At 43.5% G+C, this 25,000-nt stretch overlaps 1 protein-coding gene across 4 annotated transcripts in view; it reads left to right on the top strand.

The window, feature by feature from the left end:
* The window catches only part of EGFL6 (EGF like domain multiple 6), a 698,819-nt gene that overhangs the window by 303,776 nt on the left and 370,043 nt on the right, over positions 1-25,000 (top strand). The window lies entirely within an intron of this gene.

The raw sequence follows: 25,000 nt of genomic DNA, 5'->3' as shown, positions 1-25,000 counted from the left end.
CTATAGGTTACAAAATAAGTTCTCTGACTGCACATATGATACCTCACTTTGTATAGACATACAACATATTTGTCTTCCAGTTTTTTTACAATTCTTGCATGTCAACAGCAATCATTAAAATATTAATATCTCTCTACAATTATATAGTCTTTGTGTGGCTGGTGGGCTGATTTCATGTTTGTTTCCAGAGCTTTTGCCCTTCTTACAGTCTTCCAATATCTTACTTATTTGCCATGACAGTTGTTTAAAATCATCAGCTCTGTTTGCATGTAAGTTTGAACTGATGTACATTAATGTTCAGAGGCACTGCATTGTGAATAATGGAAGCACAGATTAGACACTGATCACCATAGTCCTCTGACCTCTGCTCTTTGCCTGTCATCCCATTTTCATAATCACATTGCCACATTGTTTGACTGTATCCCACACTCGGATTACCCATTCTGGAGGGAAACATTGTTGAAATAATAGCAAGTCAACCTGAATATCCTCACCACCCCACTCGCGCGTGCACACACACACACACACACACACACACACACACACACACACACACACACACACACACACACACACACACACACACACACACACACAATAAAAGAGAAGATTTGCTGGTTTTGTGAAATTTACTCACAATAATATCATGTTGCCATGATCTTTACTACCAAGGAAAATCCTGGGTTGTCAGTGGCACCTGGTGATTTCAAATCAAAGGGGGCTTGCAGGAGACAGCTGAATGAGTGGGGCCAACAGGAAGGGGTATGAACAACTAGAAAAAGGTGGAACTATCCTCACAACCACAAAAACTGGGACTTAATTAAATACGTTGCCCTGGGTGCCAAACCATCATTATGAGAGTCCAATCAAGACAAAATGAAGTGTAGAAGAAAAAAATATATATCAGTGCATTGGCTACATGACAGCTTACTTAATATCTAGATGGAAACAAAGAGGTTGTGAGGCATGAAAAAATAAATTACTTTTTAAATACATTACTGGAATGCCAGTCAAAATCAAGTATAAAAAAACAAGCAGCACTCAACTCAAACCACTTCTCCTTGCACTGCAGTTTTAATTATAATTTATATTCAGCTTTATAAAAGTACCAAGTAACATGCTGAAAGTAGCAATCTCTGTAATAACCCCACTTGTAAAAATGTTTCTTATCCAAAAAAGACCTGCTGCCAGACAACTATCTACTTGTTTCATGACAAAAGCATGATCAAAGTAAAAAATGAACAGCAAACAAGAAACAAGCTCAAGATAAATTGCTTAAAGGATTACTGCACAGGTTATGGACCACACATGATAGATTGGCATTCTGTTTAGTTTATGGGTAAAGCCTGCAAAGATGACTGCAAGTTTCCAACAAATGTAATGAGCTTCTGAAAATACTGTAATCCTGTCCTTTATTACAAATACTGTCATATGCATTTCAATACCTAAGGCTTATACGTTATCTAGTTAAGTAAATATTCTCTGCATGGCAACAACAAAAAGGCTTTCAATTTTGGTAATCTTACAATCTCAGATAAAGCTTACCTGGTGGCCATTAAAGCATTGCTACTTAAACAGAGCAACGGGCACTGCAACAACATGCATTTTCTGATTAATAAGAAACATAAATCAGTAGTATAAAAATATGACAGAAAATCAGAACATTCTGCAAAATCAAGGACAGATGAAAAGCCATTGTAGTACTTGTGTCTACCTTGGATGGGGGGATACTCTGCACACTTACACTGCATAAATGCTCCTTGCCTTACTTGGACACATCCAGAGTTATTATATGGGGGAGTGGGGTGCAACAAGTATATCACAATTTGAAATGTCTCTGGGTGACGGTGATGGCTCTGATACATTTGTCATACCTCTTAACCTCAGAGCAAGAAATCTGGACAAAGCCATAGAGGTGGGACAAAGGCCCAAAAAGGAGGAGAATTTTTAAATATTGCTCTTATAAATTTAGAAAGATAATGGAATAGTAGGTCTTGCATTAGTATGAATTTTCTGAAGGGTATGAAATCTGAAACTCAAATGTCTGTCATTATTTTCAAAATGTGATATACTTAGCCAAGTGTGGATGACTTCAAGATGTTTAAAAAACAGAATTTATGAGCATTATTATAGAATGAAGAAACAAGATATGAATAATGCACTATGGAGGCATTGTGAGGCTAATAATGAATGTAGGAGATTTGAGTTTGGCATTCTTGAACAGGTTCAAAGATGAAATTATTGGAAAAAGAGACACGCTGGCAGATCAAATTAAATGCATCAGAGTATCCTGGTTTAAATGAATACATCTCTATCAAACCCATGTTAGAAGGTTAATTGGGTGTTAGGTGCATTTTTTAATTTTAAACATTTTTTAATTTTTTAATTGTATATGAGCACATAAATATTTATTAGGATAAGAAGTAATTTATGCAGTCATTTGATAGTAATTCATAATTATAGTATATAGGAATTACCAGATGTACACAAATTGTTGTTTTTTAAAAAAATACATTTTTTAAGTGTGTTTGTTAGTTAGTAGTTTTTAAAGTAGTTAGTACATTATAGATAGTCAGTAGTAGGGAATCCAGCACAGTGCACTTTAAAAGTCAACAAATTAAGTAATGAGTGTTTTTAATTAATGTAATTGATGATTTAAATATTATATAAAAAGGGTGTTAATAATGGTTAGAGTGGTTCTGATGAAATCTTCGTTTTATTGTGTGAAAAATAAAGAGAGAGATTTTCAGTATCAGTGCCCTGTGTTGGACTTTCCAGTTGGTTTCTTAATTATTTTCTAACTTCCATCTTTAATGATTTACCACTAATTTGCCAGAAAACCACAATTTTAAAATGTGATGCAAAAATATAAAATTGCCACACAATACAGCTGGGAATCTGTCAAAGAAGGGACACGTTTTTAATATTAGTACTGTTACATTGAGCAGCTGACAAAATAAGAAAATCTACATGCATTTCTGAAATAAAAGTAATCTATAGCTCTGATCATTAAAATTATTGCCATTTTTCGGAGAAATTATTAGGTGGAGAGCAACATTTTGAGCCAAAGTCGGAGAGAGTTGAGAGGTTTGGATATACCTAATTCTATAAAGCAATTTATTTGCGAGTACCTCTCAACCTCTTAATGCAGCAAATCTGGGCAAGGCCAAATATATTGGGGGAACATACAGACAGTACTAAAATTGCTCTTGTATAAACTTAGTTGATAGAATAACAGGTCTTGCTTTAGCATGCATTTTTCTGAAGGGTATATGAAGTCTGAAACTCAATGTCTGTCATTATTTAGTGATTTAATTCCTAAATGATTTGCCATAAAACCACATATTTTATGAGGAACAAACCAAAAATAGGAAGCAAAAATCTATTAATTCTGTGAAAATCTGACAGTTGAAAGGTATAGCTCAACCGGGGCTGTCTTTGAGTAGGCCACCCTTCCCCCCTCATAAAATCATGGTCGAATGGGCCCTCCCCTCTGCGGCCATTCCAATGTCCCATTACTTGGCTATTTCACCCCATTTACCATAAACACTATAAATTGCATACTGCTTTACTTCTACGATGATTTGGATTTCATTTAAAAGTTTTATTTTACATTTTACAGCACAAACACTAATAGACATCTGCTAAATGAAGCAATACAGTCTCCCAATGAAAATAGACTTAGCATTAAAACTTTTCTGCCCTTGAAACAGCATTGAAACTCACACTCAAAGAAAATACATCTAACCAGTGGCAGATAAAGATTAACTTTGGGTTGTTTTCAAATTATAGGCTCCTTGCACAAGAAACATACATGTGTTCTTTGATGCACCTTCCTGATTGTATTAAATTATATTCCTTGTATAATACAGTACAGTTAGAGGGCATTTTACATTTATTGTTTTGAACATTTTTCCAGTAAATAATGAAACAAAATGCATGCACCAATAATGACAAAACTGCCCAATTCAGAACAGTTCCATCATAAAAGTCTACTGAAACTTCTACAGTCCACCAGTATCAGTAAAACACACAATCTCTGCAGTAGTAAAAGTAATCTAAATAATTCCACATTAAAGAGATCTGTAACTAATGAAGAGGTTGCTGCTAGCAAACAACTTTATATTTCATTGTTTCATCTACAATAAAAGTGCCTGTTGCCCTTGAGGAATAAATTGCCTATGTTACACTAAAAAATGATAAGCTAGTAATATTGCACTAGGGAATGGATGGCAAACTGATAACATGTTCATAGTTACTAGGTATCTCCTCCAATTCTGACATTCTCAGGACTGCAGCATCCACCCCCTTTAAAAGTACAACACAGTACAATAATGCATCTACATACTGTGGGAGTAGAACCCACAACCTGCTGTGCTATTAACAATGCAAGCAGACTCAGCATAAGCAGCCCTAAACTTTTCTTTCCCTGAAGCTCTCAGCTCCTTGTAAAATCCACTCGACACTCAACTATATCTGTCAACTTTGCAGCACATGAGCAAAAGAAATCTGGAAAAAGGCAAAATTTATTGGGGAGGGAGACAAAAGCCCAAAGACCACTAAACATTGCTTGCATAATCTTGGAAAGTTGCTAGAATAAAATGCTGTGCTACCACCATGCATTTCACTGCCAAGTCTTGAATCCAGGACCCTGTGCACTACAGGCAGAGCAACATATCACTATGGCAAATCAGTTACTTCTTGAAAGACAAGAAGACTGAAACTTAAATGGCTATCATTTAGTGAATTCAGTTTTCACCATAGCTCTCAACCTCTTAGCACAAAACACCTGGACAAAGCCAATAAAGGGGGAATACAGCACAAAACATAGAGGTAAATTTCAAATATTGATCTTATAAACTTAGAAAATTGACTAAATAAAAGGTTTTGTGTTGCCATGTACTTTCTGAAGAATATGAAGTCCGAAATTCAAATGTCTGTCATTATTTAGTGGATTCAAAATCCAGAAACCACAGATTTTATGAGGAACAGAGCAGAACAAAAAAAAAATGAGACATAAATCTGAACACTTTTCGCAAGTGATGGTGAGTAGGGAATTCAGGATGTTGCTACCTGCACCCAAGGTACAAGGTTTGAGCCCAAGTTATTTTCTCTAGCCACCAGGGATATTTAACTGGAGCATTACACACACACACACACACACACACACACACACACACACACACACACACACACACACACACACACAGTAGTTTGACCTGCTGAAAGCCCTGTTTCAAAGTCCCAATACCTCTGATGAAAAGTAATTACCTGAGTAGAGTAATTTGAAATCCAACTTGAAAGCAAAGCTATGTTTCCTGTACTCTTATTCCTGCTGAAAGCCTTGTTTCAAAGTTTTTCCCATCCTGTAATTCTGTTTTCCGCAAATGCAAACTTTAAAAGTCCTGGTCCGGGCCGAGTGCAGCATGCAGTCTGCAGACATTGCAGCCCATTCCCCTTCATGTCTATGCAGTTGTAACTGCATGCTGGGGCATCTGTACACTGATGCCTTCTTTCCTAATCCGGACTTGTTAAACAGCAGTCTGGATATGAGTTCTGAGCATGCATGTGCGGAGTTCTAGAACTCGCTAATTTTTTTTTCTTTTTTTCTTTTTTTTTTTACAGCTGGTGGGGGGACTTATCTCCTCCTTTTTTCCCTCGGCATTGTAGAATGATGCCAAGCCTGTCATTTCCTAACCTTTTAAGACTGCTCCTAATCAAAGAGGTATATTAAAGACATATGTGTACCTATGCCATCAACCAGCTTCAGTTTGTTTCCTCTCCTTGCCATTCTTGTATATGTCATCATAACCCATCACTTTTGCTGTCCTCACATTGTCCAGTCATTCTTTGTAAAAGGTCTTATATTGGTACTCTTCTTGTGTTGCACTGTAAGAGTCTCCTTCCTCACCCTACGGTGTTAGTGTTAATGGTAAATAGAGCACTACTACAGTTCTCCTTAACTTTGTAACCACTAGAAATCAAAATAAAAATTAAGAGAACCTAGCCTCCACTGTCTTCTTTGACATATCAAAGGCTTTTTGACACTGCTTCACCCACAAAACTGTTAACAAAAAATGTCCTCCCTAGATCCAATTACACTAACACTCAAGTGGTTTCATAGCTACCTGTCCTGCAGTTAACAGGCTGTTAAATACAAAATAACATCTCCCCTTTCTTATGCTTAGCAGTTGTCATTCCCCATGGTTCTATTCTAGACCCTCTCTAACTACAGCTCCCCTTTCTTTCCCACAGCGGTTGTTGTCCACCAGGGCTCTATTCTAGGCCCTCTCTTATTCAGCATATTTGTTTATGACCTCTACTCATCAAGCACACACAAAAATTATCCAATATGCAGATGTCTCAACTCCAATCTGTGCTGGGAAAAAATGAATACATTGCAATAACCATCCCAGTATTCACTTACCTCTGCTGAAACATGGCTATCTGCATCTCAGCTTCTTCCAAACCCCCAAAAAATCCAGTCTTATTCACCTCAAATCAATTCTTTACCCAGAAATCCCACTTCCCTTTAACCTTCACAAACAACATAAAAATTGAACTAGTAACCTGAACTAAGCTATTAGGTACAACAATTGATGATGATTTGAAATTTGTCTGCCATGAAAAATATTTAATGAAAGGGAATCTCATCAAAAAAAGTAGCAGCCCCTACAGGATAAAACCCTGCCTAACAGATAATAATAGTAAAGAAATAGCTTTAAATTTCATCCCTCCACTTTCCCTCTGTGCAGCTACTTTTATCATTAAACTGCATGCTTCCCAGTCCAATCTCTTTGAATAATTCTACAGCAAACTAGCCAAATTTGCAGTTGATGTGATGCATGTATTTTACCACTGTGTAGCAATCAAGCAGTTATACCTGCTAGAACTTCCTCAGTCCCCATCTCTATCTCGCCTACTTACTTCACACAACCATATCAGAAACCTGAAAAACAATGCCCTAGTTTAACGCACATCTTTCAGTACTATTCATCAAATAAGCCTTTCTGCTCATTAGACCAAACTACTCCTAATAACTAAATCAAAAGACTTTGCTAGCGACTCTTTCTGTTCTGCCCAGAGCTCTAAAATCTGGAACTCCATCCTCTTTGGCCTTAAATAAAATATATTGGGTGAAATATTTCAAGTCTAAATTAAAACAGTGCTTGATGAACAAATGCTATGTTTCTGCTCAGTACTTGGCTACATAAAAACTCTATTCCCTCTGCACAGTGTATTCTAAGCTATGCTATCCCTCACTTTATCGAAGGACTTTATACTAACATTTTACAGCCTGTGTTGCTATCATTCTTTCTCCCTAAACCACTTACTTTCTGCTTCCCTTTACTTACCACTTCATATTTTTTTCCTTAATTTCCCCTTATTTTTATCACACATTGCTATACTTCCTTGCTACCTTGCTTTTTCTGTCCCTATTCTTTCATTCCCTTTCAGACACTATCCGTTCTGTATGCCCCACCATGCACTGACACCTTAAAGCCACTCTTCATGGCATTAATCCTACATCTTCTTACTTGGTCGTCCTCCTCCTTCCTCTCACTCAGCTTAATAACCATTCTTCTATTCCAGCCTCTGCCATACCAAATGCATGACCCCCCCTTTCTGTGCTGGCACTTCTATCTATTTCCCTGGCATGATTCAACCCCTTTCTGTGCTGGCAACTCTACCTATTTCCCTGGCATGATCCAACCCTTTTCTGTGCTGGCACCTGTACCTGTATCCCTTGAATGATCCAACCCCTTTCTGTGCTGGAACCTCTACCTGTTTCCCTGGAATTTTCCAACCCCTTTCTGTGCTGGCACCTCTACCTATTTCCCTGGCATGATTCAACCCCTTTCTGTGCTGGCACCTCTATCTGTTTCCCTGGCATGATCCAACTGCTTTCTGTCTTGGCACCTCTACCTGTTTCCCTGGCATGATCAAATCCCTTTCTGTGCTGGCATCTCTACCTGTTTCCCTGGCATGATCCAACCCCTTTCTGTGCTGGCACCTCTACCTGTTTCCTTGGCATGATCCAACCGCTTTCTGTCTTGGAACCTCTATTCCCTGTCATAATACAACCCCTTTCTGTGCCGGCATCTCTACCTGTTTCCCTGGCATGGTCCAACCCCTTTCTGTGCTGGCACCTGTAACTATTTCCCCAGCATGATCCAACCCCTTTCTGGGCTGGCACCTCTACCTGTTTCCCTGACATGATCCAACCCCTTTCTGTGCTGGCACCACTAGCACTTTCCCTGGCATGATCAAACCCCTTTCTATGCTGGATACTCTACCTGTTTCCCTGGATGATCCAACTCCTTTCTGTGCTAGCACCTCTACCTGTTTCCCTGGCATGATCCAACCCCTTTCTGTGCTGGCACTACTACCAGTTTCCCTGGCATGACCCAAACCCTTTCTGTGCTGGCACCTCTACCTATTTCTCTGGCGTGATCCAACACCATTCTGTGCTAGCACCTCTACCTATTTCCCCAACATGATCCAATCCCTTTCTATGCTGGTACCTCTACCTATTTCCCCAGCATAATGCAACCCCTTTCTGTGCTGGTAACACTACCTATTTGCTTGGCATGATCCAACCACTTTCTGTGCTGGCACATCTTTCCTATTTCCCTGGCATGATCCAACCTCTTTCTCTGCTGGCACCTCTACCTATTTCCCCAGCATGATCCAATCCCTTTCTGGGCTGGCAGCTCTACCTATTTCCCTGGCAAGATCCAACCCTTTCATTGCTGGCACATCTACATATTTCCCTGGCATGATCCAACCCCTTTCAGTGCTGGCACCTCAACATATTTCCCTGGCATGATCCAACCCCTTTCTGTGCTGGCACCTCTACCTGTTTCCCTGGCATGATCCAACCTCTTTCTGTGCTGGCACCTCTACCTGTTTACCTGGCACGATCAAATCCCTTTCTGTGCTGGCAACTCTACCTGTTGCCCTGGCATGATCCAACCCCTTTCTTTGCTGGCACCTCTACCTGTTTCCCTGGTATGATCCAACCCCTTTCTGTACTGCTGCCTCTAACTATTTCCCTGTCATGCTCCAACCACTTTCTGTTCTGGCACGTCTACCTATTTCCCTGGCATGATCCGCCCGCATCCTGTTCTGGCACTTCTACATATTTCCCTGGCATGATCCAACCCCTTTCTGTGCTGGCACCTCTACTTGTTTCTGTGACATGATCCAACCCCTTTTGGTGCTGGCAACTCTACCTGCTTCCCTGACATGATCCAACTCCTTTCTGTGCTGGGACCTCTACCTATTTCCCTGGCGTAATCCAACCCCTTCCTGTGCTGGCACATCTGGCTATTTCCCTGTCATGATCTAACCCCGTTCTGTGCTGGCACCTCTACCTATCTCCCCAGCATGATCCAACCCCTTTCTGTGCTGGCACCTCTATCTATTTCCCTGGCATGATCCAACCCCTTTCTGTGCTGGCACCTCAACATATTTCCCTGGCATGATCCAACCCCTTTCAATGCTGGCACCTCTACATATTTCTTTGGCATAATCCAACCCCTTTCTGTGCTGGCACCTCTACATATTTCCCTGGCATGATCCAACCCCTTTCATTGCTGGCACCTCTACATATTTCCCTGGCATGATCCAACCCCTTTTGGCACTGGCACCTCTGCCTGTTTCTGTGGCATGACCCAACCCTTTCTGTGCTGGCACCGCTACCTGTTTCCCAGGCATGATCCAACCTCTTTCTCTGCTGGAACGTCTACCTGTTTCCCTGGTATGATCCAACCTCTTTCTGTGCTGACACCTCTACCTGTTTCCTTGGCATGATTCAACCCCTTTTTGTGCTGGCACCTGTACCTGTTTCCCTGGCATGATCAAATCAATTTCTGTGCTGGCACCACTACCTGTTTTCCTAGCATGACCCAACCCCATTCTGTGCTGACACCTCTACCTGTTTGCCTGGCATGATCCAACCCATTTCTGTGTTAGCACCACTACCTATTTCCCTGGCATGATCCAACACCTTTCAGTGCTGGCATACTCTAGTTCCCTGGCATGATCCAACCCCTTTCCATACTGGAACCTCTACCTGTTTCCCTGGCATGGTCCAACCCCTTTCTGTACAGGTGCCTGTACTTATTTCCCTGGCAAGATCCAACCACTTTATGTTCTGGCACCTCTAACAATTTCCCTGGCATGATCTAACCACTTTCTGTGCTGGCACCTCTACCTGTTTCCCTGGCATGACTCAACCCCTTTCTTTGTTGGCACCTCTACCTATTCCCCTGGCATGATCCAACCCCTTTCAGTGCTGGCATACTCTACCTGTTTCCCTGGCATGAAGCAACCCCTTTCTGTGCTAACACCGCTACTTGTTTCCCTGGCATAATCCAACACCTTTCTGTACTGGTGCCTCTAACAATTTCCCTGGCATGATCCAACCGCTTTCTGTTCTGGCACCTCTACTTATTTCCCTGGCATGATCCAACCACTTTCTCTTCAGGTACCTCTACCTATATCCCAGGCATGATCCAAACCCTTTCAATGCTGGCACATCTACCTGTTTCCCTGACATGATCCAACCCCTTTTAGTGCTGGCACCTCTACCTGCTTCCCTGAAGTGATCCAACCCTCTTCTGTTCTAGCACCTCTACCTATTTCCCCAGCATGATCCAACCCATTTCTGTGCTGGCAGCTCTACATATTTCCCTGGCAAGATCCAACCCTTTCATTGCTGGCACCTCTACATATTTCCCTGGCATGATCCAACCCCTTCTGTGCTGGAACCTCTACCTGTTTCCCTGGCATGATCCAACCTCTTTCTGTGCTGGCACCTCTACTTGTTTCCCTGGCATGATCCAACCCATTCCTGTGTTGGCACCTCTACCTGTTTCACTGGCATGATCTAACCCCTTTTAGTGCAGTCATACTCTACCTGTTTCCCTGGCATGATCCAACCCCTTTCTGTGCTGACATGGCTACTTGTTTCCCTGACATGATCCAACCCCTTTCTGTACTGCTGTCTCTAACTGTTTCCCTAGCATGATCCAACCGCTTTCTGTTCTGGCATCTCTACCTACTTCCCTGGCATGATCCAACCACTTCCTGTTCTGGCACCTCTACCTGTTTCCCTGGCATGGTCCAACCCCTTTCAGTACAGGTGCCTCTACTTATTTCCCTGGCAAGATCCAACCACTTTATGTTCTGGCACCTCTAACGATTTCCCTGGCATGATCCAACCACTTTCTGTGCTGACACCTCTACCTGTTTCCCTGGTATGATCCAACCTCTTTCTGTGCTGGCACCTCTACCTGTTTCCCTGGCATGACTCAACCCCTTTCTTTGTTGGCACCTCTACCTATTCCCCTGGCATGATCCAACCCCTTTCAGTGCTGGCATACTCTACCTGTTTCCCTGGCATGAAGCAACCCCTTTCTGTGCTAACACCGCTACTTGTTTCCCTGGCATAATCCAACACCTTTCTGTACTGGTGCCTCTAACAATTTCCCTGGCATGATCCAACCGCTTTCTGTTCTGGCACCTCTACTTATTTCCCTGGCATGATCCAACCACTTTCTCTTCAGGTACCTCTACCTATATCCCAGGCATGATCCAAACCCTTTCAATGCTGGCACCTCTACCTGTTTCCCTGACATGATCCAACCCCTTTTAGTGCTGGCACCTCTACCTGCTTCCCTGAAGTGATCCAACCCTTTTCTGTTCTAGCACCTCTACCTATTTCCCCAGCATGATCCAACCCTTTTCTGTGCTGGCAGCTCTACATATTTCCCTGGCAAGATCCAACCCTTTCATTGCTGGCACCGCTACATATTTCCCTGGCATGATCCAACCCCTTTCAATGCTGGCACTTCTACATATTTCCCTGGCATGATCCAACCCCTTTCTGTGCTGGAACCTCTACCTGTTTCCCTGGCATGATCCAACCTCTTTCTGTGCTGGCACCTCTACTTGTTTCCCTGGCATGATCCAACCCATTCCTGTGTTGGCACCTCTACCTGTTTCACTGGCATGATCTAACCCCTTTTAGTGCAGTCATACTCTACCTGTTTCCCTGGCATGATCCAACCCCTTTCTGTGCTGGCATGGCTACTTGTTTCCCTGACATGATCCAACCCCTTTCTGTACTGCTGTCTCTAACTGTTTCCCTAGCATGATCCAACCGCTTTCTGTTCCGGCATCTCTACCTACTTCCCTGGCATGATCCAACCACTTCCTGTTCTGGCACCTGTACCTATTTCCTTGGCATGAACCAACCCCTTTCTGTGCTGGCACCTCTAACTATTTCCCTGGCGTAATCAAGCCCCTTCCTGTGCTGGCACCTCTGCCTATTTCCCTGTTATAATCCAACCCCTTTCTGTGCTGGCACCTCTACCTATTTCCCCAGCAAGATCCAACTTCTTTCTGTGCTGGCACCTCTATCTATTTCCCTTACATGATCCAACCCCTTTCTGTGCTGGCATCTCTACATATTTCCCTGGCATGATCTGCAACCCCTTACAGTGCTAGTACCTTTACCTGTTTCCCTGGCATGGTCCAACCCTATTCTGTACAGGTGCCTCTACATATTTCCCTGGCATGATCCAACCCCTTTCAGTGCTGACACCTCTACATATTTCCCTGGCATGATCCAACCCCTTTCAGTGCTGACACCTCTACATATTTCCCTGGCATGATCCAACCCCTTTCAGTGCTGGCACCTCTGCCTGTTTCCGTGGCATGATCCAACCCTTTTCTGTGCTAGCAATGCTACCTGTTTCCATGGCATTATCCAACCTCTTTCTGTGCTGGCACCTCTACCTGTTTCCCTGGCATGATTCAACACCTTTCTGTGCTGGCACCTGTACCTGTTTCTCTGGAATGATCAAACCACTTTCTGTGCTGGTACCACTACATGTTTCCCGAGCATGATCCAACCCCGTTATGTGCGGACACCTCTACCTATTTCCCTGGCATGATCCAATCCCATTCCATAATGGAACCTCTACCTGTTTTCCTGGCATGGTCCAACCCTATTCTGTACAGGTGCCTCTACCTATTTCCCAAGGCATGATCCAACCACTTTCTGTTCTGGCACCTCTACCTATTACCCTGGCATGATCCAACCACTTTCTGTGCTGACACCTCTAACTGTTTCCCTGGCATGATCCAACCATTTTCTGTACTTGTGCCTCTAACTATTTCCCTGGCAAGATCCACCCACTTTCTGGTCTGGCACCTCTACCTATTTCCCTGGCATGATCCAACCGCTTTCTGTTCTGGTACCTCTACCTATTTCCCTGTCATGATCCAACCCCTTTCTGTGCTGGCACATCTACCTATTTCCCCAGCATGATCCAACCCTTTTCTGTGCTGGTACCTCTACCTATTTTCCTGGCAGGATCCAACCCCTTTCATTGCTGGCACCTCTACATATTTCCCTGGCATGATCCAACCCCTTTAAGTGCCGGCACTTCTACATATTTCTCTGGCATGATCCAGCCCCTTTCTGTGCTGGCACCTCTACCTGTTTCCCTGGCATAATACAACCCTTTCTGTGCTGGCACCTCTACCTTTTTCCTTGGCATGATCCAACCCCTTTCTGTGCTGGAACCTCTACTTTTTCCCCCTGGCATGATCCAACACCTTTCTGTGCTGGCACCTCTACCTGTTTCCCTGGCATGATCAAACCCCGTTCTCTGCTGGCACCTCTACCTTTTTCCCTGACATGATCCAACCTCTTTCTGTGCTGGCACATCTACCTGTTTCCCTGTCATGATCCAACCCCGTTCTGTGCTGGCACCTCTACCTATCTCCCCAGCATGATCCAACCCCTTTCTGTGCTGGCACCTCTATCTATTTCCCTGGCATGATCCAACCCCTTTCTGTGCTGGCACCTCTACATATTTCCCTGGCATGATCCAACCCCTTTCAATGCTGGCACCTCTACATATTTCCCTGGCATAATCCAACCCCTTTCTGTGCTGGCACCTCTCCATATTTCCCTGGCATGATCCAACCCCTTTCAGTGCTGGCACCTCTACATATTTCCCTGGCATGATCCAACCCCTTTTGGCACTGGCACCTCTGCCTGTTTCTGTGGCATGACCCAACCCTTTCTGTGCTGGCACCGCTACCTGTTTCCCAGGCATGATCCAACCTCTTTCTCTGCTGGAACGTCTACCTGTTTCCCTGGCACGATCCAACCTCTTTCTGTGCTGACACCTCTACCTGTTTCCTTGGCATGATTCAACCCCTTTTTGTGCTGGCACCTGTACCTGTTTCCCTGGCATGATCAAATCAATTTCTGTGCTGGCACCACTACCTGTTTTCCTAGCATGACCCAACCCCATTCTGTGCTGACACCTCTACCTGTTTGCCTGGCATGATCCAACCCATTTCTGTGTTAGCACCTCTACCTATTTCCCTGGCATGATCCAACCCCTTTCAGTGCTGGCATACTCTAGTTCCCTGGCATGATCCAACCCCTTTCCATACTGGAACCTCTACCTGTTTCCCTGGCATGGTCCAACCCCTTTCTGTACAGGTGCCACTACTTATTTCCCTGGCAAGATCCAACCACTTTATGTTCTGGCACCTCTAACGATTTCCCTGGCATGATCTAACCACTTTCTGTGCTGACACCTCTACCTGTTTCCCTGGTATGATCCAACCTCTTTCTGTGCTGGCACCTCTACCTGTTTCCCTGGCATGACTCAACCCCTTTCTTTGTTGGCACCTCTACCTATTCCCCTGGCATGATCCAACCCCTTTCAGTGCTGGCATACTCTACCTGTTTCCCTGGCATGAAGCAACCCCTTTCTGTGCTAACACCGCTACTTGTTTCCCTGGCATAATCCAACACCTTTCTGTACTGGTGCCTCTAACAATTTCCCTGGCATGATCCAACCGCTTTCTATTCTGGCACCTCTACTTATTTCCCTGGCATGATCCAACCACTTTCTCTTCAGGTACCTCTACCTATATCCCAGGCATGATCCAAACCCTTTCAATGCTGGCACCTCTACCTGTTTCCCTGACATGATCCAACCCCTTTTAGTGCTGGCACCTCTACCTGCTTCCCTGAAGTGATCCAACCCTTTTCTGTTCTAGCACCTCTACCTATTTCCCCAGCATGATCCAACCCCTTTCTGTGCTGGCAGCTCTACATATTTCCCTGGCAAGATCCAACCCTTTCATTGCTGGCACCGCTACATATTTCCCTGGCATGATCCAACCCCTTTCAATGCTGGCACTTCTACATATTTCCCTGGCATGATCCAACCCCTTCTGTGCTGGAACCTCTACCTGTTTCGCTGGCATGATCCAACCTCTTTCTGTGCTGGCACCTCTACTTGTTTCCCTGGCATGATCCAACCCATTCCTGTGTTGGCACCTCTACCTGTTTCACTGGCATGATCTAACCCCTTTTGGTGCAGTCATACTCTACCTGTTTCTCTGGCATGATCCAACCCCTTTCTGTGCTGGCATGGCTACTTGTTTCCCTGACATGATCCAACCCCTTTCTGTACTGCTGTCTCTAACTGTTTCCCTAGCATGATCCAACCGCTTTCTGTTCTGGCATCTCTACCTACTTCCCTGGCATGATCCAACCACTTCCTGTTCTGGCATCTGTACCTATTTCCTTGGCATGAACCAACCCCTTTCTGTGCTGGCACCTCTAACTATTTCCCTGGCGTAATCAAGCCCCTTCCTGTGCTGGCACCTCTGCCTATTTCCCTGTCATGATCCAACCCCTTTCTGTGCTGGCACCTCTACCTATTTCCCCAGCAAGATCCAACTTCTTTCTGTGCTGGCACCTCTACCTATTTCCCATACATGATCCAACCCCTTTCTGTGCTGGCATCTCTACATATTTCCCTGGCATGATCTGCAACCCCTTTCAGTGCTAGTACCTCTACCTGTTTCCCTGGCATGAACCAACCCTATTCTGTACAGGTGCCTCTACATATTTCCCTGGCATGATCCAACCCCTTTCAGTGCTGACACCTCTACATATTTCCCTGGCATGATCCAACCCCTTTCAGTGCTGACACCTCTACATATTTCCCTGGCATGATCCAACCCTTTTCTGTGCTGGTACCTCTACCTATTTCCCTGTCATGATCCAACCCCTTTCTGTGCTGGCACATCTACCTATTTCCCCAGCATGATCCAACCCTTTTCTGTGCTGGTACCTCTACCTATTTTCCTGGCAGGATCCAACCCCTTTCATTGCTGGCACCTCTACATATTTCCCTGGCATGATCCAACCCCTTTCAGTGCCGGCACTTCTAAAAATTTCTCTGGCATGATCCAGCCCCTTTCTGTGCTGGCACCTCTACCTGTTTCCCTGGCATAATACAACCCTTTCTGTGCTGGCACCTCTACCTTTTTCCCTGGCATGATCCAACCCCTTTCTGTGCTGGAACCTCTATTTTTCCCCCTGGCATGATCCAACACCTTTCTGTGCTGGCACCTCTACCTGTTTCCCTGGCATGATCAAACCCCGTTCTCTGCTGGCACCTCTACCTTTTTCCCTGACATGATCCAACCTCTTTCTGTGCTGGCACATCTACCTGTTTCCCTGGCATGATTCAACCCCATTCTGTGCTGACACCTCTACCTGTTTCCCTATTATGATCGAACCCCTTTCTGTGCTGACACCTCTACCTATTTCCCTGGCATGATCCAACCCCTTTCTGTGTTGGCACCTCTACCTATTTCCCTGGCATGATCCAACCCCTTTCGGTGCTGGCATACTCTAGTTCCCTGCAAGATCCAACCCCTTTCTGTGCTGGCACCTCAACCTATTTCCCCAGCATGATCCAACCCCTTTCTGTACTGGCACCTCTACCTATTTCCCTGGCATGATCCAACCCCTTTCTGTTCTGCCACCACTACATATTTCCCTGGCATGATTGAACCCGTTTCAGTGCTGGCACCTCTACCTATTTCCCTGGTGTGATCCAACCTTTTCTGTGCTGGCACCTCTACATATTTCCCTGGCATGATCCAACACCTTTCAATGCTGGCATATCTACATTTCCCTGGCATTACCCAACCCCTTTTGGTGCTAGCACCTTGGCCTGTTTCTCTGACATGATCCATCCCCTTTCTTTGCTGGCAACTCTACCTGTTTCCACTGGCATCATCCAACCCTTTCTGTGCTGGCACCTCTACCTGTTTCTCTGGCATGATCCAACCCCTTTCTGTGCTAGCGCCTCCACCTATTTCCCAGGCCTGATCTAACCCTTTTCTCTGTTGGCACCTCTACTGTTTCCTTGGCATGATCCTACCTTTCTCTGTGCTGGCACCTCTACCTGTTTCCCTAGCATGATCCAACCCCTTTCTGTGCTGACACCTCTACCTGTTTCCCTGGCATGATCCAGCCCCTTTCTGCGTTGGCACCTCTACCTATTTCCCTGGCATGATTCAACCCCTTTCGGTGCTGGCATACTCTAGTCCCATCACATGATCCAACTCCTTTCTGTGCTGGAACCTCTACCTATTTCCCTGGCGTGATGCAACCCCTTTCTGTACTGGTGCCTCTACCTATTTCCCTGGCATGATCCACCCCTTTCTGTTCTGGCACCTCTACCTATTTCCCAGGCATGATCCAACCTGTTTCTGTGCTGGCACCTCTACCTAGTTGCCTGGCATGATTCAACCACTTTCTGTGCTGGCACCTCTACCTGTTTCCCTGACATGATCCAACCCTTGTCTGTGCTGACACCTCTACCTATTTCCCTGGCATGATCCAGCTCCTTTCTGTGCTGGCACCTCTACCTATTTCCCTGATATAATCCAACCCTTTTCTGTGCTGGTACCTCTACCTGTTTCCCTGACATGATCCAACCCCTTTCTGTGCTGGTACCTCTACCTATTTCCCTGGCATAATCCAACCCCTTTTTGTGCTGGCACCTCTACCTATTTCCCTGGCATGATCCAACTCTTTTCTGTGCTGGCACCTCTACCTGTTTCCTCAGTATGATCCAACCCCTTTCTGTGCTGGCTCCTCTACCGATTCCCCTGGCATGATTCAACCTCTTTCTGTGCTGCCACCTCTACCTGTTTCCCTGGCATGATCCAACCCCTTTCTGTGCTGGCACCTCTACCTGTTTCCCTGGCATGGTCCAACCCCTTTCTGTGCTGGCACATCTACCTGTTTTCCTGGCATGATCCAACCTCTTTCTGTGTTGGCACCTCTACCTGTTTCCCTGGCATGATCCAACCCCTTTCTCTGCTGGCACCTCTACCCATTTCCCTGGCATGATCCAACCCATTTCTCTGCTGGGACCTGTACCTGTTTCCCTGGCATGATCCAACCCCTTTCTGAGCTGGCACCACTACCTGTTTCCCTGGCATGATCCAACCCCTTTCTGTGCTGGCACCTCTACCTATTTCCCTGGCATTATCCAACCCCTTTCGGTGCTGCCATACTCTACCTATTTCCATTGTATGATCCAACCCCTTTCTGTGCTGGCACCTCTACTGGTTTCCCTGGCATGAGGTTTGTGGTTATTACATTTTGGATTAATATTTTAAAAGGAAGGGCTATACTGAAGAAGGACTTCCTGAGGATGAAGATGGGAATATTGTAAATGGGGAAACAGAGAATAAAAAAATATAGATTGCAATGTTATAACAATAGAGAAGAGTAAGAGATGAGGAGCAGTAGAGAAGAATAAGTGTGGAGGTAAGGTGACATAAGACTAAAATTGTTTGGGTGAATGCTATTGGATAATAAGGTAGTAGCAGCGATTGATTAGGCTAGTAAGAAGAAGAGGGGGTAGGAATGAAAAAGGGGGTGGGATATGTGCAATATACATATCTATATATATATATATATATATACATATCTATATATATATATATATATATATAGAGAGAGAGAGAGAGAGAGAGAGAGAGATAAGGAGGGTTGGGTGGGAATTCAAATCAAAAGGTTGGGAGGGTGGCCTAATGGTTAAGGTGTTTGCCTTACAAACACAAGGTACAGGGTTTGAATCTCACAAGGGATAATTGGCTAGGCTTAAAATGGCTCACAAGGGCAGTTAGCCTAGTACTAATCTATGAACCTATGAACCTAAAATAAAAACACTAGCATAGATTGTGATGTCACTCAACTGAGATAATCAAGGTGAAACGAGTTAAAGACAAAGTACAAACATGTCCACACAGTATCATGTCAACAAATAGACTGAATAAAAATTACTGAATAAGTCTTTAATGTGAATAAGATGAAAGCACTCAGTTTTTGTTTTTAACTTATTTTTCATTAAATGAGTGACAAAGTACGTTGGTGGGTCCTGAATTTTTTTTTAAACTTTAAATGGTTAAGATGTTGCATAATTTTGCAGCAAATGCCATTCTACTAGCCTTCACATTTTACCCCCTTTCAGCCCACTTAAGTCTCAAACTTGCTGCATATCCTCATGCTGGTTGCAGAAGCAAGTGCTCACTCACTGCCTTATATCTCCTTAGCAGTCATACTCATGAAGACATAAATATGACAACTGCACTTGTCACAAAACTTTTAGGTACACCGCTGGTCATGTATGCCTTCATTCACCACATAATTTTTAAATTCCAAGCCAGATCCAGAATTTACTCAGGGTTATTTTTAGTTCCAAAAAAACAAGGGACTGGAGACCAATTTTGGATCTCAGCAAGCTGAACAAGTCAGTAAAGAAAGCGAAGTTTCGGATAGTAACACTGCAGTCTATACTCCCTTTTCTGGAACAAGACAATTGGATGTGCTCAACAGATCTTCAGGCTGCATTCTACCACATAAAGATGGACAGGCGATCCAGGAGATATCTATGCTTTTGGCTGGGAGCCAGTCATTACCAGTTCAGAGCTCTGCCCTTTGGTCTCACTACAGCCCCCAGAGTGTTCACCAAATGCATGGCAGTAGTCATGGCTCACCTGAGGCATCTAGGATTCTGGATGTTTCCATACTTAGACAACTGGCTCCTAACCGCCATCACCAAGCATCTACTGACCAAGGCAAGGGACACTACCATTCATCTCTTTTCAGAGTTAGGCATTACCATAAATTTTGAAAAATATGCCTTGTTGCCTTCACAGCATATTACCCTTATAGGAGCAGACTTGAATACAAGAGACATGGTAGCAAAACTGCCTCATGAAAGGGTACTATCGCTGCATCATCAAATATCTATCATGCTCACAAAGAAGAAAGTACAGGCGAAGTTTGTTCTCAAGGTATCGGGTTCAATGGCAGCTGCAATAACATTAGTCCCGCTGGCGCGTCTTCACATGAGGGTGTTACAGTGGATACTCTTTACTCAATAGTCCTTGCAGGAGTTGCCCATGTCACACAAGATCTTCATTACGGACACCTGCAGGAAGGATCTTCAATGGTGGCTTCAGTCCATGCAGGTAACGATAGGCAGACCATTTGTTTTTCCCCAGCCCATAGCTACAGAGACCAAGGACACCTCCCAGATAGGGTGGGGGGCATTATCTGGGACAGACTGTCCAAGAGAATTGGCAGGAACACGAATACCACTTGCACATCAACGTCCTAAAGATGAGAGTGGTGCTTCTGGTGTTGCAGACATTTTAGAGCTCTCTTCCACCCAGTACAATTGCAATTCAGACAGACAATATGTCCATCATGTGGTATATCAACAAACAAGGTGGAATCAAATCTTAGCTCCTCTGTCGAGAGGCTCAAAGAGTATGACTATGGGCAATATCTTCTCAACATTTTCTGATCACAATGCATATCCCGGGAAAGTCCAACGTGATGGATGACAAATTAAGCAGGGTGATTCTTATGCCTCATGAGTGGTCCCTGAAACAGGAAATTGCAAACCAAATTTTTCCCAAGTGGGGACAGCCTTGCTGCGACCTGTTTGCCATGTCCATGAATGCCAAATGCAGCAGCTATCTTGCCCTAATCCCCCCTCCGGGGGACTCACCAAGGGATGAACTTGTTCACAATTGGTCCCCGGGACTTCTTTATGCATTTCCCCCATTTCCACTAATACCCAAAGTTCTTCAGAAAGCCAAATCATTGAGTTGCAGGCTAATTCTCATCGCTCCGTACTGGCCTCATCAGATATGGTTCACCTTCCTATGGCCCCATCTCCAGGAGGAGCCTTGGATCCTGGACCCAGTACCAGATCTTCTGACTCATCAGTCAGGAGTGCTCCATCCCTCTGTTCAAACCCTGAAGCTGACAGCTTGGTTTCTCCACTTCCCATCTTAGCCAGGCATCCAGACCTATCCTCAGCAGTGCATCACATTCCAGTTTCATCGCACAAGACTACAACCAGAAAACTTTATGCTAGCAAATGGAAAAGGTTTTCTTGTTGGGCTGACAAAAATCATATTGATCCCCTTACAGCCCCTATAACTATAATTCTGGAATTTTTAGCAGAAACCTTTAATCAAGGGGCAGCAGCGGCCACTATACGAGTACAACTAGCTGCCATATTGAACTACCAGATAGAAGACACGGGATACAATATAATATCTCACAGATTATGCAAAGCTTTTCTGAGACGTACATTTCTGTTAAGACCTCCAGTAAGAGAACCACCACCTCTGTGGGATCTAAATTTGGTACTGACTGCTTTAATTCTTGCCCCATTTGAGCCAGCTTCCTCTTGTCCACTAAAGTTCTTATCATGGAAGACAATCTTTTCAACAGCCATTACTTCGGCTAGGAGGGCTTCAGAAATGCAAGCTCTACCTAATCCTTCCTTTCTACCCAAGGTATGTTCTGAGTCCAATTTAAATCAGTCTATTGAACTACTGGTCTTCTTTTTTTCCCAGCTATGGCAACAGGGCAGAATATAATCTTCACCAATTGAATGCCCGTAGGCAATTACGCTTCTACTTACACAGGACAAAGGAGTTTAGAAAATCGGACCAATTATTTGTCTCATTCTCAGAGAATAGAAAAGGAACTTAAGTTTCAAAAGTCACTTTATCCAAATGGTTTACAGACACTATTACCTATGCATATAGTTCTCAGCATAAGCAGCTGCCAGGAAAAATCCGAGGCCATTCGACTAGAGCTATGTCGACTTCTACTGCTTTTCAAGCCAGACTACCTTTGGATTTTATTTGTGCTGCAGCCACATGGGTCAGCCATCATACCTTAATTACTCATTACAAAGTAGATGTGGCCTCCCGGAAGAGGGCTTCCTTTGGTTTCACTGTTCTGAAGAGTTTATTCCCTTGAGCTACCCAAGAAAAAAGGTTCCCAAACATCAAGAATGAAGATGAGCTAGGACAACATAATATAAAGAAGTTATGCACTCACCATAAAGTTCCATGTTTGTTGTCCATGATCTCGCCTTCATTCTTGCATCCCATGCTCCTTCCCCCTTCCTGGAGGATCGAAAGGAATTTTTTTGAATTGGTCATAAGTTCCTTGATTCCCTTTGTGCCTCCTGAAACAATGGCAGAGGATTATTGTATTTACCCTGGTGGGTTAGATAATCTAGTGATTGGTACTTACAAACAAGATCTGGATAACTGTCGCTAGGCATCATAGGATAGGGCATAGCCTCAAGCCAGTAAACGCTCTCGAGCTTTAGTATGTGGCTGAGTCAACATCAAGAATGAAGGTGAGATCATGGACAACAAACATGGAACGTTATGGTCAGTACATAAATTCTTTTTTTCAACAGTGGTAATTCTTTATGACATTGTTTGCTATAGACGTGACTGTTACTAAAACAAAAATTGGAAGAAGTTGCTGCTGTGGAATTGGCTTTCACTGAAAAAAAAGGAAGAAGCCTCCCTAAATGTAATGGACAGATCTCATTTCATTTTATCTGGTTGCAGAAAAAGATTTTGCCTACTTCATGTATTGTAATAGGTGTTTTTATCACTTAGGAATCATTACTCTTTTACAGTTTAAGGTATACTAAATAGGCCCACAAAGTGTCAAAATCTAAGAAAATTTGTAAAGCAAGGGTCACAAAATCATATCTGTGAACAATCTTTTTCTTATAATTTATGGAGCAAATCTAGCCTAGCAAGTGACTTGGCCTACTGAAAAAATATGATGTTTTTTTTTCTGTATTACGTAATTCATCTGGTTTCTTTTAAATGAAGTATTGTTATTCATGTTTTGTCATTGAAAATGTATTTGGAGGAGGCTTTCTTGAATGCAGTAAATAGGTTGCATCGTACTGCAACAAAAAATATGTAATTTTACATGTGGGATTACTGAGTACTTCATTATGCTGTGTCTCAATAAATACAGCATAAAACAGATTATTTACTGTGCTAATCACTGTTTTCTAGCAGTTTTGCTACTTAATATTCTATCATATTGCAAATGCTTGTATTTTATTTCCCCAAAAGGATATATTTTTTGCCTTAGCTTTCATTTGATCAGCAGTAGTGGCACAGTAATTTGCCAGCACTCTGACATTAAGGCTGGGATTTATATTCGTACCACATATTACACAGCAAATAGTTGCTTAAGAAATGACCACATGCACACAACTATGTTGTGATGTTGTGCAGTGAGCAAAGTATGCTGCAGACAATATTTGCAAATGACAACAAAATAAAACCATAGCTATGTTATCTGGTACCCTGTGCAGTTCCCAGGTCTGGCGCCCCCCCCCCTCCCCAAATCTAAGTTGAGCACCAAAAAAAAAGTCCTTTCCAAGTTGCAGACCTAAAAAAAAAGTTTTTCTGCACAGAAACTGTAGCAAACTGCTTGTTACAAATGTAAGAATTGGCTTGTACCACAGAACCACACATGGGTACTTCAGCTGTGACAGCAAATATAGTATGGCATTCATTTCAGAATGCTGACATTGAGCTGTGTCTGAATTTGCATTTGTCTATCACACCTGCAAACACTTTGGGCCTGGAGCAGCTTCCCCCTCTGCCCCACCTTAGCTATGTCTCTGCAACAAAATGTGAGTAGGGAAATTAGACCATAATGATATGCAAATGCATACAAGGTGAACATAGTCATGATTCAGTCATGGTCAGCAAAACTGCTCAGGACCGCAGAAGTTGTCACACAGCAGTATTTAATAGCCATTAGCTCTGTCACTTCCTGCCTATATGCATAAGGAGTTGACTGTCAACAACAAAATATTCCATAACTTTAGTGGCCAATAGATTATTGATCAATTTTGTATCAATCTTGGTAGTGCAAGTAGCTTGGTTTACACTATATGCCCACATGCAGAATCTACAGGAATGCATGGCCTTCCTATCCTTCTGAAGACCAAAGTATATTTACAGTAAACTCTCGGTTAACCGGCACCCATTGTGATTGGCAGTTGCCGGTTAACTGTAGTTTCTAGGTGCTTGAGAGTTACTGTTAAAAACAGGCCTAATGCTGTACCCTATACTATTTGTTTGGTTTGGCTAGTTCTCAGGTTGGGGAGAGAGGGAATTTATTCCTATCTTCCTTTTTAAAACTCTAAAAACGTATGGTATTTTTTTTTTTACGGGGGGGAAACACATGAAAATTGCACTGTATTTCTTCAGTTTTTTTTGAGTGCCGGTTGTTTGATTTCCAGTTAACTGAGAGTTTTCTGTAACCCTTACTATGTTAGCTACAGGGACCATTCAGAGGCCAAGATACATATTAGGTAATTCTCAGATCTATGTTTCTAGAATACTGAACAGTTTCCTTAAAGTTATATTTCTAAATATGGATGAACATATCTCTTTTATTATCATGCAAAAGGGGAGTATCACCACTTTGCATGGCTTCTATGACATTGCTTGCCTCTTTAATGTAGAAGCAGACATAGACTGCACACATTTATATTTCAATAACAGTACATGTATATTTCTATAAATTCATCACGTGGCCTACAGTCACAAAGGTATGAATAGCAAAGGCTACTATTCTGTGTACTTCCAGGTAGCATTTGATACACATAGGGTTATAACCAATGAATCCACACAGCACCCAAGCAACTCACAGAAATTCACATATATGGCATTAATCTCAGCTATTTCATTGTTTCCTGCAAGGTGATATTCC

Source organism: Protopterus annectens, chromosome 5.part0 (assembly GCF_019279795.1).
Source record: "Protopterus annectens isolate FY-2018-M chromosome 5.part0, PAN1.0, whole genome shotgun sequence".
Lineage (NCBI taxonomy): Eukaryota > Metazoa > Chordata > Ceratodontiformes > Protopteridae > Protopterus > Protopterus annectens.
The sequence above is the reverse complement of the archived record's forward strand: the minus strand, read 5'-3'. Positions and strand labels throughout refer to the sequence as shown.